Source organism: Talpa occidentalis, unplaced genomic scaffold, assembly GCF_014898055.3.
Source record: "Talpa occidentalis isolate TD23 unplaced genomic scaffold, MPIMG_talOcc4v2.1 talOcc4.3, whole genome shotgun sequence".
NCBI lineage: Eukaryota > Metazoa > Chordata > Mammalia > Eulipotyphla > Talpidae > Talpa > Talpa occidentalis.
The window spans coordinates 74,512,083-74,521,516 of NW_023603184.1; the positions used below are offsets into that span (position 1 = coordinate 74,512,083).

Here is a 9,434-nt window from a genome sequence, read left to right on the forward strand (position 1 = left end):
GACTTAAAATTTGCAAAGCAATCATTTTGAAAAGGAGCACTTGAAAGAAAATCATCTGATGCTTGGTGTGGAAACAAAGGGTCTTTGGGTAGTTCCTTAGATTGTTTTCTATCAGGGCCACAAAGTACCAGAAGGACCTGACACCAGGCCACTTCTATTGTTCATTCCTTGTGAACTTTATTAGGTCTCACTTCCTCATTGGTCTTCAGGGTACTTTTTATCAAATGAAATGACTAGACAATTCTCACATGTCTTCCAGGTCAAGCATTCAGTAATGCTTTTCTCAAAAGGATCATGTGAGACAGTGGAAGGATAAATAGCAACTAGAAGGTACTCCAAAGTAAGGCTGTGATTTGTGAGTACATTAAATTCCCTATGCTAATATTTTATGTTGCTATTTATTTCCCTGTGGCAGTTTCACAGTCTTCCCCAGATCCTTTCCATATATACTGCCATACATGCTTAACTGCCATAACAGTAAAAAATGTAATTATGGTTTTAAATATTGTAATTCAGTATATAAGTTTTATGACATACTTTATTTCTCAAATTAAAATAAAACAGGTCAAAATCTCAGAGGAGCATTAGAGCCACAGCTCAAGAAAGAGAGACTAGTTCTCTAATCAGTCTGTTACATCTCTCCACCTAATGACATTTTACTACCAAAAAATGTGACTGAAGAATTTGGCAAATTATGTCCAGCACTACAGGTTTCACTAGACCAACTTCTACTGATGATCTTTCAAGAGAGGAGGAGATTGAAATTGTGTCTATATTTTGTTGCTAAATTCAATCAAATACACCCTGAAGTCAGCTCTTCTAGCTCTCTGTCATTTTTCTCTGAAGATTCATGGAAGTTCCCTTTTTACAATGTGGGGGAAAAGAGGTTATTATACCTCCCTTCTGGACCATCAGGTTTTAATTAACTGCCCTTCTCAAGTGTATTGTTTTTAAGGAATCCCTATACCTAAGAGGTTCTCAAAGTGGCTACAGAAGAATACTCTTGCAAAAATAAGTAAGTTACATAAAGAGATACTTCAACATTCTATTAAAATCCTTTATCTCCTATGCCTAATTAACAAAAGCCAAAATAAATAAGATACAATACAAATTAATATTTAATTCAATCCAAAATATACTTTCAGAAATTCTGCTCTACATAAGCAACATGCCTATGTGTGGGGAAACACAAGCTAAAGCCAATTCTGATTTCTAGAAATGATGTCACGAAGGAGGGGAGGGCAGTGAGAATAGCTAACATATTATTCTAATACAAACCAGTCTGTAATATGTGGTGAGTGTTATAATGGAACAAAGCACAATGGTGTTTGAGGGGAGAGCAGTAATGTTGATAGGAATTTCGCGAACATACGGATTTCATTTTGATTTGGAGGTTGGGTAGAATTTCAACAACGAGAGAAGCAAATGAAAAACAAAAAAAAAATGAATATAATGTTGTGATTTATAATATTGCATATATATGTAAATATATTTGGTGTTCAACCTTGCCCTTGGAAAAGAGTTCATAAAACCCTTAGAATTTCCTAAGAGATAAGTTATAAAAGTGTTTCTTGTTATGTGACTGAAGTGACTTTTAGAAAGTACCTAAGGATGGGGGTGGCTTCAAAGAAAACAACCAAGTGATGTAGGACTGAACTGTGAATCTTTCCACAACTGCCTCAGAAAGGAGAGAAGGTAGACACAGAACAATCACCAGTGTCCAATAGACCAAATCATGCCTAAGTGAAGCCTCCATAAAACCCACAAAGATAGGATTCAGAGAGCTTCCTGACTTGTGAACACTAAGAAATTCAGGAAGAGTACTGCTTAGATTAGAGTGTATGGAAAGTTCACATTTCTTCCCATATACCTTCCCTCATATTTCTCTTCCTTCTGCCTGTTTCTGAGTTAAAGACTAAGAAACTGGTGACATAGCAAGTAGAGTGTTTCTCTGAGTTCTGTGAGCTTCTCTAGCAAATTAATTAAGCCCAAGAAGGAGGTTGTTGGAACCTCTATTCTGCAGGCAGTCAGTCAGAAGCAGCTGGATTTGTAACTGGTATCAGATGTGGTGGTGATGGAGTCGTGGGGTGGTCTTATAGTACTGAACCCTTAACCTGTGGAACGTGATGTCATATCTAGATAGTGTCAGAATAGAGTTGAATTGTGGGACACTCCCTGGTACCTGTAACATTATTTGCTGGAATCCCCACACCCACTGGAAATTGTATCAGAACTCTCATCAACACTAGAATGATGACTAATAATATCTCAGCATTTACTTGATAGGGTTGATGTTTCTCATTTTAGGAAAGAAATTGTGATCAAATTATTTTATCTATATTTCAGAGCCAAGGCTTGCAGTCAATTTGGGCATCTGAACTCATCATGCCTGGCAGCACAAATAGGGTGACTATTTGAGCAAGTCCTAGTCATTGCAAGACCAATGCCATCATTATATTAGAAGGCTTTAACTATCAGGAAGTATCTGACACTATTTTATTTGAACAAGAAAAACTTTGACACTGAACTCTGGAGGGAGCAGGGAGAGAACTTCAGCATAGTGCTTCATTAGATATCAAGACACATGGATAACCCAGGTAGGTGAGTAACTCGGTGCCCCATCAAAATAATTTCCCTTTAATATATATTCATCTATTTGAAAAAAAGAAAAGGCAGATCACTGTGTGAGGAATGTTGGACAAAAGGAACACACTGTAGAAGTGCTTGGCCTTGCAGATATTTTTCTGAGTTCTGGCTCCAAATACTCATGTAAAAGGAAAAGAGAAAAAGAAAACTTTCCATTCACTTGAAAAAGGAACAAAAAATAAGATACTGGCATCAAGAGATCTTTAAAAGACCTCAATTCTTCTCTAAGACTTTTAGTACATTAAATATTTGTCTTATTTTCTGGCTGCCTAAGACTTTTTCAATTCAACCCAATGGGAGAAGCCAGAGAGCTGGCTTTGTCAGCTTCTGTACAGCTGGAATTAAACCTAAACTGTCAACCAGATGGACATTTGCAAAACTGTGATAGAAAGTAAGCAGTAACAAAAGAAAGGATTGCACAGAATCCAGTTTTTTCTGTTGCTGTTGCTGCAAGATTAATGGAGAAGTGTCCAGCATTTGGGATCTGTGATGGCTGCAGAAGGTATAAAGTTGCTTTACTGTTGTAGAAGAGCATGAGGGCAGGCAGTGGCTGTAGAAGAAATGAACTCCTGATACACAATTAGTGGTGAGGCAAATAGTGTTATCTAATGTGTAGAGTTCTCAGCTGCAGTTTTCTCACTGGTATTACAGTGTGGGTTTATGGCAGTCTCCAGCTTGCTTTCTATGATTCTGTGGATCTGCTAAATATCTGTTTAATAAATTTCTTTTCTGCTTGATCATCCTGAATTAGCTTCTGTTACTTGAAGCTAAAATACTTAATGGTACACTATGTTCTCTCCTTTCTGATAAACTCAATTTTCTCCACCTTGTTACATATCCAGTGATGTTTTCAATCCTCAGTTGATGACTTGGCACTCGTGTGGATGGGTGCTCCAGGCAGCTGTTGTGCCAACATGCTGTTGAATCTGGAATTGAATATTGGAAAGAACAATTCCAGGAGGGCAGCCAGGTAGTGGTGAAAAAACATAGATCACTATGTGGCAGAAAAATGGACAAGAGTACTAAAATGGAGGTTTAACTCTGGGTCTGAAAAGTATTAAACTCCAATTTACAATTTTCCCTGGACTAGTTTTGTGTAAAGTTGTACTTTCATTTAAATTGTCAGTAGCTTCCCTCTCTAAGTTCTAATAACACACAGCATATGTCTTTATTAAGACAGGTCACATGTTTTACTATAAATATTGATCACCTGTCTGTTTCTGCCATGACATCAAGTCAAAACATTAAGACATGCGAACTTCATATTAATAGTTTGACTTCATGGGATATCCAATAAAAACATCTCTCATTTCCACTCCTCAAATTCTGCACAAACTGATAAGATAATGGAGTCGTAGCAAATACTGACAAAGCATTTTTCTATGTACTTTACAACTCTTTATAACAATTCTATAAAACTAGATACAGGTACTATTACATTTTTACACATGAAAAACTGAGAAATAGAAAGGGTAAATATTGGCTAATGCCATCTAGTTTATAAATAGATATCTTACCAGTACCTATAAGGCAGAGAGAGGTCAGAATGTCAATTTTTTTCAATTCTAGAGCTAACAGAGATTATGGTTTAGACAAAAGGCAACATAGGTTTCATAACACTGTAATTCATAGTAATGGGGTGCATAATACTGAACTCCTTGAAGTAGCATGAGAAAATGATAAGATTCCCCAAGAGAAACCTCAACTAACAAGCTTAGGTTATGGCCAAGAGCAGACAAAGACACATGTTCCCTGTGGACAAAAAGAAACCAAAAAGAGAGTGAGGAAGGGACTGAACAACCTCGTTTCTCTCCCTACCTCAACAATCTGATAGATTATTCCATATGTCTTAAAGCAGAGGAAGAAGAAAGGGGAGGAGCTAAGAGATTAAGGGATTACACACTTTGATATCTCTTTTCCTGGAAAGATGAACCAGGATAATGGATATTTTTCACTCAATATACCCAACATTGGTTCTCTTAACCCATTTTGCTTAACCTTAAATATTTGTTCAATTATGGTATGATTATTTCCATAGGGAAGAAGATACTCTGCTAAATTGGTCTGATTTTTGCCTTCATAAAGTTCTCTCCCATACCAATCACATTTCATTGAGGATGTCCCTGAGGTTGCTGATGACAGTGAAGATGTTTTCCCCATTAAAACAGTTCACTAATTAAATTAATTCTACAGTGTAGCAACTGAAATTCTTCCACCTATTTTCTCAACTTTGCATTCTGTTAAAGCACATTACCCACTATAACTCAACAGGAAACTTAAAATTAATCCAATAATAAAGTTCCTAATAATAAGAACTCCTTCCCAGTATCAAATTTGTTGGGGTGAAAAAATAAGTCCACCGATAAAATCTGCTTGAAAATTCAAACACTACATCAAAATTCAAAGTAATTAAAGCCCAGAATCACATATTTGTGTTCTTGGTTATGAAAAGTCCAAAGAAACTGAAGTCCTTTTTATATTGTGCTCTTAGTGAAAGGTGTTTTATTAATGTCTAACAGAGTTGGTTTCCATTAAGAGCGACAGCTGGTATTGTCCATCACTAGAATACAAACAGTTCCTTTGGACCTTAGGAGTTGAATTAGTTCCATATCAAGTCTGGAGGGTATCTCACTTTTTAAAAAGTTCAAAGATTTATTAGAATATAACAGATTATTCCAGTACTGCTGCAAACCTAGTAATATAGAAATGAAGGAAATTTCAAGTCCTCTTCAGGGAGAGAAAGCCAGAACTGAGGGCTGCCAAAGAATATAGCAAAGATGCAATATTTGAAAGTAGTATGTAATTTTTTTGACTTTGCTTCCAAAGGCTGTCAATCAAACCACACCTGTTTTTTAAAAAAAAATAAATGGTACCTACAAATTTAAATTCAGTTTGGAGGTCTTTTTAAACACAGTTTAATTGGAAACTGTATATTCATCATATCTGAGGAGGGAAATTCACTTAAGGGTTGTGTCTCCCATTCCAGAAAGTGCTGTTTGCAATATCATGCCTTCTGGAGTTTGGAAATTTGCAATGGTAGCAGTCCAATTATCAAGGAATTTTAAGGTTTTATCATATCCCATTCAGTGTACTTAAGTTTTCCTAACTTACATTTCTCCATTGATTCCTATATCCCTGTTGCCATGGTTTTCCATTGTGTGCATCATTTTAGAAGAATATTTACTCTCTTATGTTGGCAGGCAGTCTTATTTCTATGTCTATGTCCTTAACAAAGACCTTTGCCATGAAATTGATTACGCCTATGAAAGCTGCCTTCTAGAAAAAAACAACCCCCTAGAACTGAAACTACCTTTACTGCTGTAGGATTGGCCCTCCCAAAAATGTTCAGATAGGCTTTTTCTAAGATGTACAGAGCAGCTAGTTTCCAGTATGTGTGTCACCTTGGCATGCAGAGCTAATATAATTGAGGCAATGTGGGCTTCAAAGAAACTGTTACCATTACCTTAAGGCATGAAGGTTACCTAGATTTAGTGTCATCTCTAGAAATCACCTTTTTATCAGAGAAACTTTTTATTAAGACAGGGCAAACATCCAGAGGCAAGGTTTGTATCATGAATCATCCCTTCCTTATTATGTGAGACTCCCTCCTTTTTCTTTGATGCTTCAAGCCCTCATTCTGTTTTGTTCCATTTGCTTTAGAATTTACATCCATATAAGTTCTCCACATGTATATAATGGAATCCATCTTTTTCTCCTACCAATCTCTCTAATGTTAATTTTTTCTCTTCTTTAGCCCAAGAAGTACACAGAGGGGTGGAAGAAAGTCTCCTTGAACCCACTGACATTGCTTCTGAAACTTGTTCCTAGTTGTCCTGCGAGAAACAAAATCTGTGACAGTTGTTCTTCAAATACAGCAAAACACAAACAGAGCTTAGTAATTAACCCACAGGCAATTGGAAATCAATTGGTGTGTCTGGAGGTGGGGGATAAGGAGTTAAGGGGGTAGTGGTGAGATTTAAGACTTTCAATAAATCTCAGGAGTACAGACTTAGCTAGATATTCCTGAATTTTGAATAGAAGTTGTGGTAGCAAATCCAATACAACGTAAAAGTTTTACTAGAATCTTATCAATGTACTTTATGCAGATCTCAGTCACAGTTTTATTTTTTTTCACTGTAAAGAGAATTATTTATTTGTTTTTAATTGTATTATTTTTACTGATATAATGTTGGTACTTATGTTATATATGATTCAGAGGTATTCATATCTCTTCAGATATATGTTACCATACCACAAGCACCACATAGGTTTAGGAGTGGCAAACATTCTATCCACTAATGCCTAAAATGACCTGTCAAAGTCAAGTTGAACTTGAAAATTTTAAGATTAAGCCATTCAGCCCATTCCCTGAGTCCAGATTGTGGAACAAAAGACCTTAGCAAGACTACCTATAAAATTTATGAGGTCAAGTGCAAAATGGAAATGTAGGCGCTTGTTCAAAGAAAAAAATTCAAGGTCTAACAGCAAAACATTAAATCTAGTGCAGGGTGCTTCAAGTAGCAGGAGCCTGTGTTGCTGCACTGGTTGTACACCTGTGTCCTTACTGTGGAAGCCCATGTTGTTTACAAACCTAGCACCTTTTTGCCTGACTTCAGCAGACTTTATTATTAGTCAACCTGAGAGAAAACTTCGCATAGGTATGAGGCAAAATGGGTTTCATAAAAATGAGCTTTCAAATTAAAAGTTTTAGTCACAAACATCAAGGAGAGCACAGACTGGTTGCCATTATTGACCCCTATAACCAATAGTTGACCAGACAGTTTCCAAAGAGAAGGCAAAGAAAAGGTACTGAGTTATGTCAAGTTCCTCTTTGAAAATATTCAGAGTGAAGTCACTGCCTCTCTCCATCTCTCAACCTGGTAAGATGTGACTAAGTGGGAGGGCAGAGACACCTAGTGATGTCTCTTTTGATAGAAACCAGAAGCCAGGGCAGGGAGATCTTTATCACAATCCCTGAGAGCTCCACCTAACAACTACCACAATGTCTGGTACAGTCTAGATATTTAATATATATTTGTTTAAGGAGCAAGTCCCATGACTCACACAAATGTAACTTGACCTATATTAGAATTCCAAGGAGACTCTTTACTTTTCACAGAATCAACTATTTCATCTCCTAGCAGCATAGTATTAGACAAAAGCACAATTCATGGTATGTATTATGAAGTCTTTTCTCTTATCCTTGCACTAATTTTCCTGTCTTGGCTTGCTAGACAACAGCTACTTCTAAACCCTATTCTCAGTCAAGAAGCAGGGTAGAGTACAAGACAGAATGAAGAAAATTCAGTGTGAGTCTAGGCTTTGCCTCTGAGTTGCCCATGATCTCAGGACAATCAACTAACCTCTTAGCTTTAGCTTTCACTTCAAAGTGAGGGGATTGAATCACAAACATAGCTTTCAATATTTCACATCCCCTAGCACTCCCTTTATTGAAAGTCCAGGATCATCAAGGAAAAAGAAAAACAGCTCACTCTATCTGCAAAAGATAAATGTTCACAGCATTCTGTATTGGGTTGAATATTTAAAATAGGTTCTCAGAGGTCTATTAAATAGATTACTATTAGATAAAGGAGAGAGAAGATTTACTATGATAATAAATGACAAGATAATTCCTCCTATTCCAAAAGGTCATGGACAAATTATCTCTGGTAAGTAATATTTTTTAACATATAGCACATCATACTTAATGGAGGTTGAATGAAAATTAGTTCCTAGTAATTATTATTATAAAATCCACCAATTTACATAAACTACCTTTCATCCCAATAGCAGACATTCATAATACTAGTGAAGAATCAGAAAATCCAGTAATGATGGCTCTACTGTTCTAGAATCTTGATTAGTGGGATTGTGATGAAGACACATATTACCATTATCATGCTTCATGGGTTTAGGATTATATTATGAAATAGGTGAAATTTTGTCTTTGGAATTATATCATTTATACACCCATGAAAAATTCTTCTTGGTCACTTTCTTTGTGGCAGTGTTTCTTTCATCTATGAGTTTAAGGAACTAATAATATCATCAGTAGGACAGCATGACACACTTCATTCCATAATTCCTCACCAGGGAATTAGAAGGTGAACATAGCAAATTCTTTTGGTTTTATAGCTTATGTGTCCAGAGAACATTGCTTGCTTGTTGCTTTGTAAAAGAGGGGTAAAATAAACGTGGTGGTCTACCTCTTACATTTAAATAAGAAAAGGAAGGCTGTAAGCAGTTGTTGAGTCTGTTCATGGTCTTGGATGTAACAGAGGAGTGCTGTCAAGGACTCCTAAAACAGATCTTGAATCTATATTGTGACATTTGAGAAATTAAATGCATAAGAACTCATTCACACAATTTTAAGAAATCAATATTGGTTATATTTGATTTTAGTGTTATTTTGGGTAGGAAATTTAAAAAATTGCTAAAATGCTTTGCGTCTAAAGTCTCTCTTGAATTGTATCCTTATTTTCTTACACAAGGAACTAATTAATTTGGAGTCTGAGAAAGAGCTGGGAGTTTCCTATAATGTTTGGACAATAACTCTCTAAAACAGACATACACCCACAATTTCTCCCTGGGTGGGTTCCCCACTCTCTGTAACAGGCTACAAAAACACCACTGTGGATATTGGCACTATGGGTGCCTTGGTGGTGAGGGTGGTGTGATAACATATACCTGCATAGTTGTGAAAATGATTTCTACTATATTTTCCTTCTATAAAATTATATTATTTGCCTTTGTAGTTAATATCTTGGAGGAGATTCTTTGAGAATGCA

General features: G+C 36.2%; 1 long non-coding RNA gene across 1 annotated transcript in view; it reads right to left on the reverse strand.

The window, feature by feature from the left end:
- The window catches only part of LOC119255800 (uncharacterized), a 147,604-nt gene extending 139,127 nt beyond the window's left edge, over positions 1 to 8,477 (reverse strand). The window contains exons 1-2 of the long non-coding RNA XR_005127540.2: positions 8,422 to 8,477; positions 3,473 to 3,572 (exon numbers count right to left, since the gene is read on the reverse strand). This is a non-coding gene — a long non-coding RNA (uncharacterized LOC119255800). The remainder of the gene's footprint in view (positions 1 to 3,472; positions 3,573 to 8,421) is intronic.
- Positions 8,478 to 9,434: the final 957 nt, after the last annotated feature.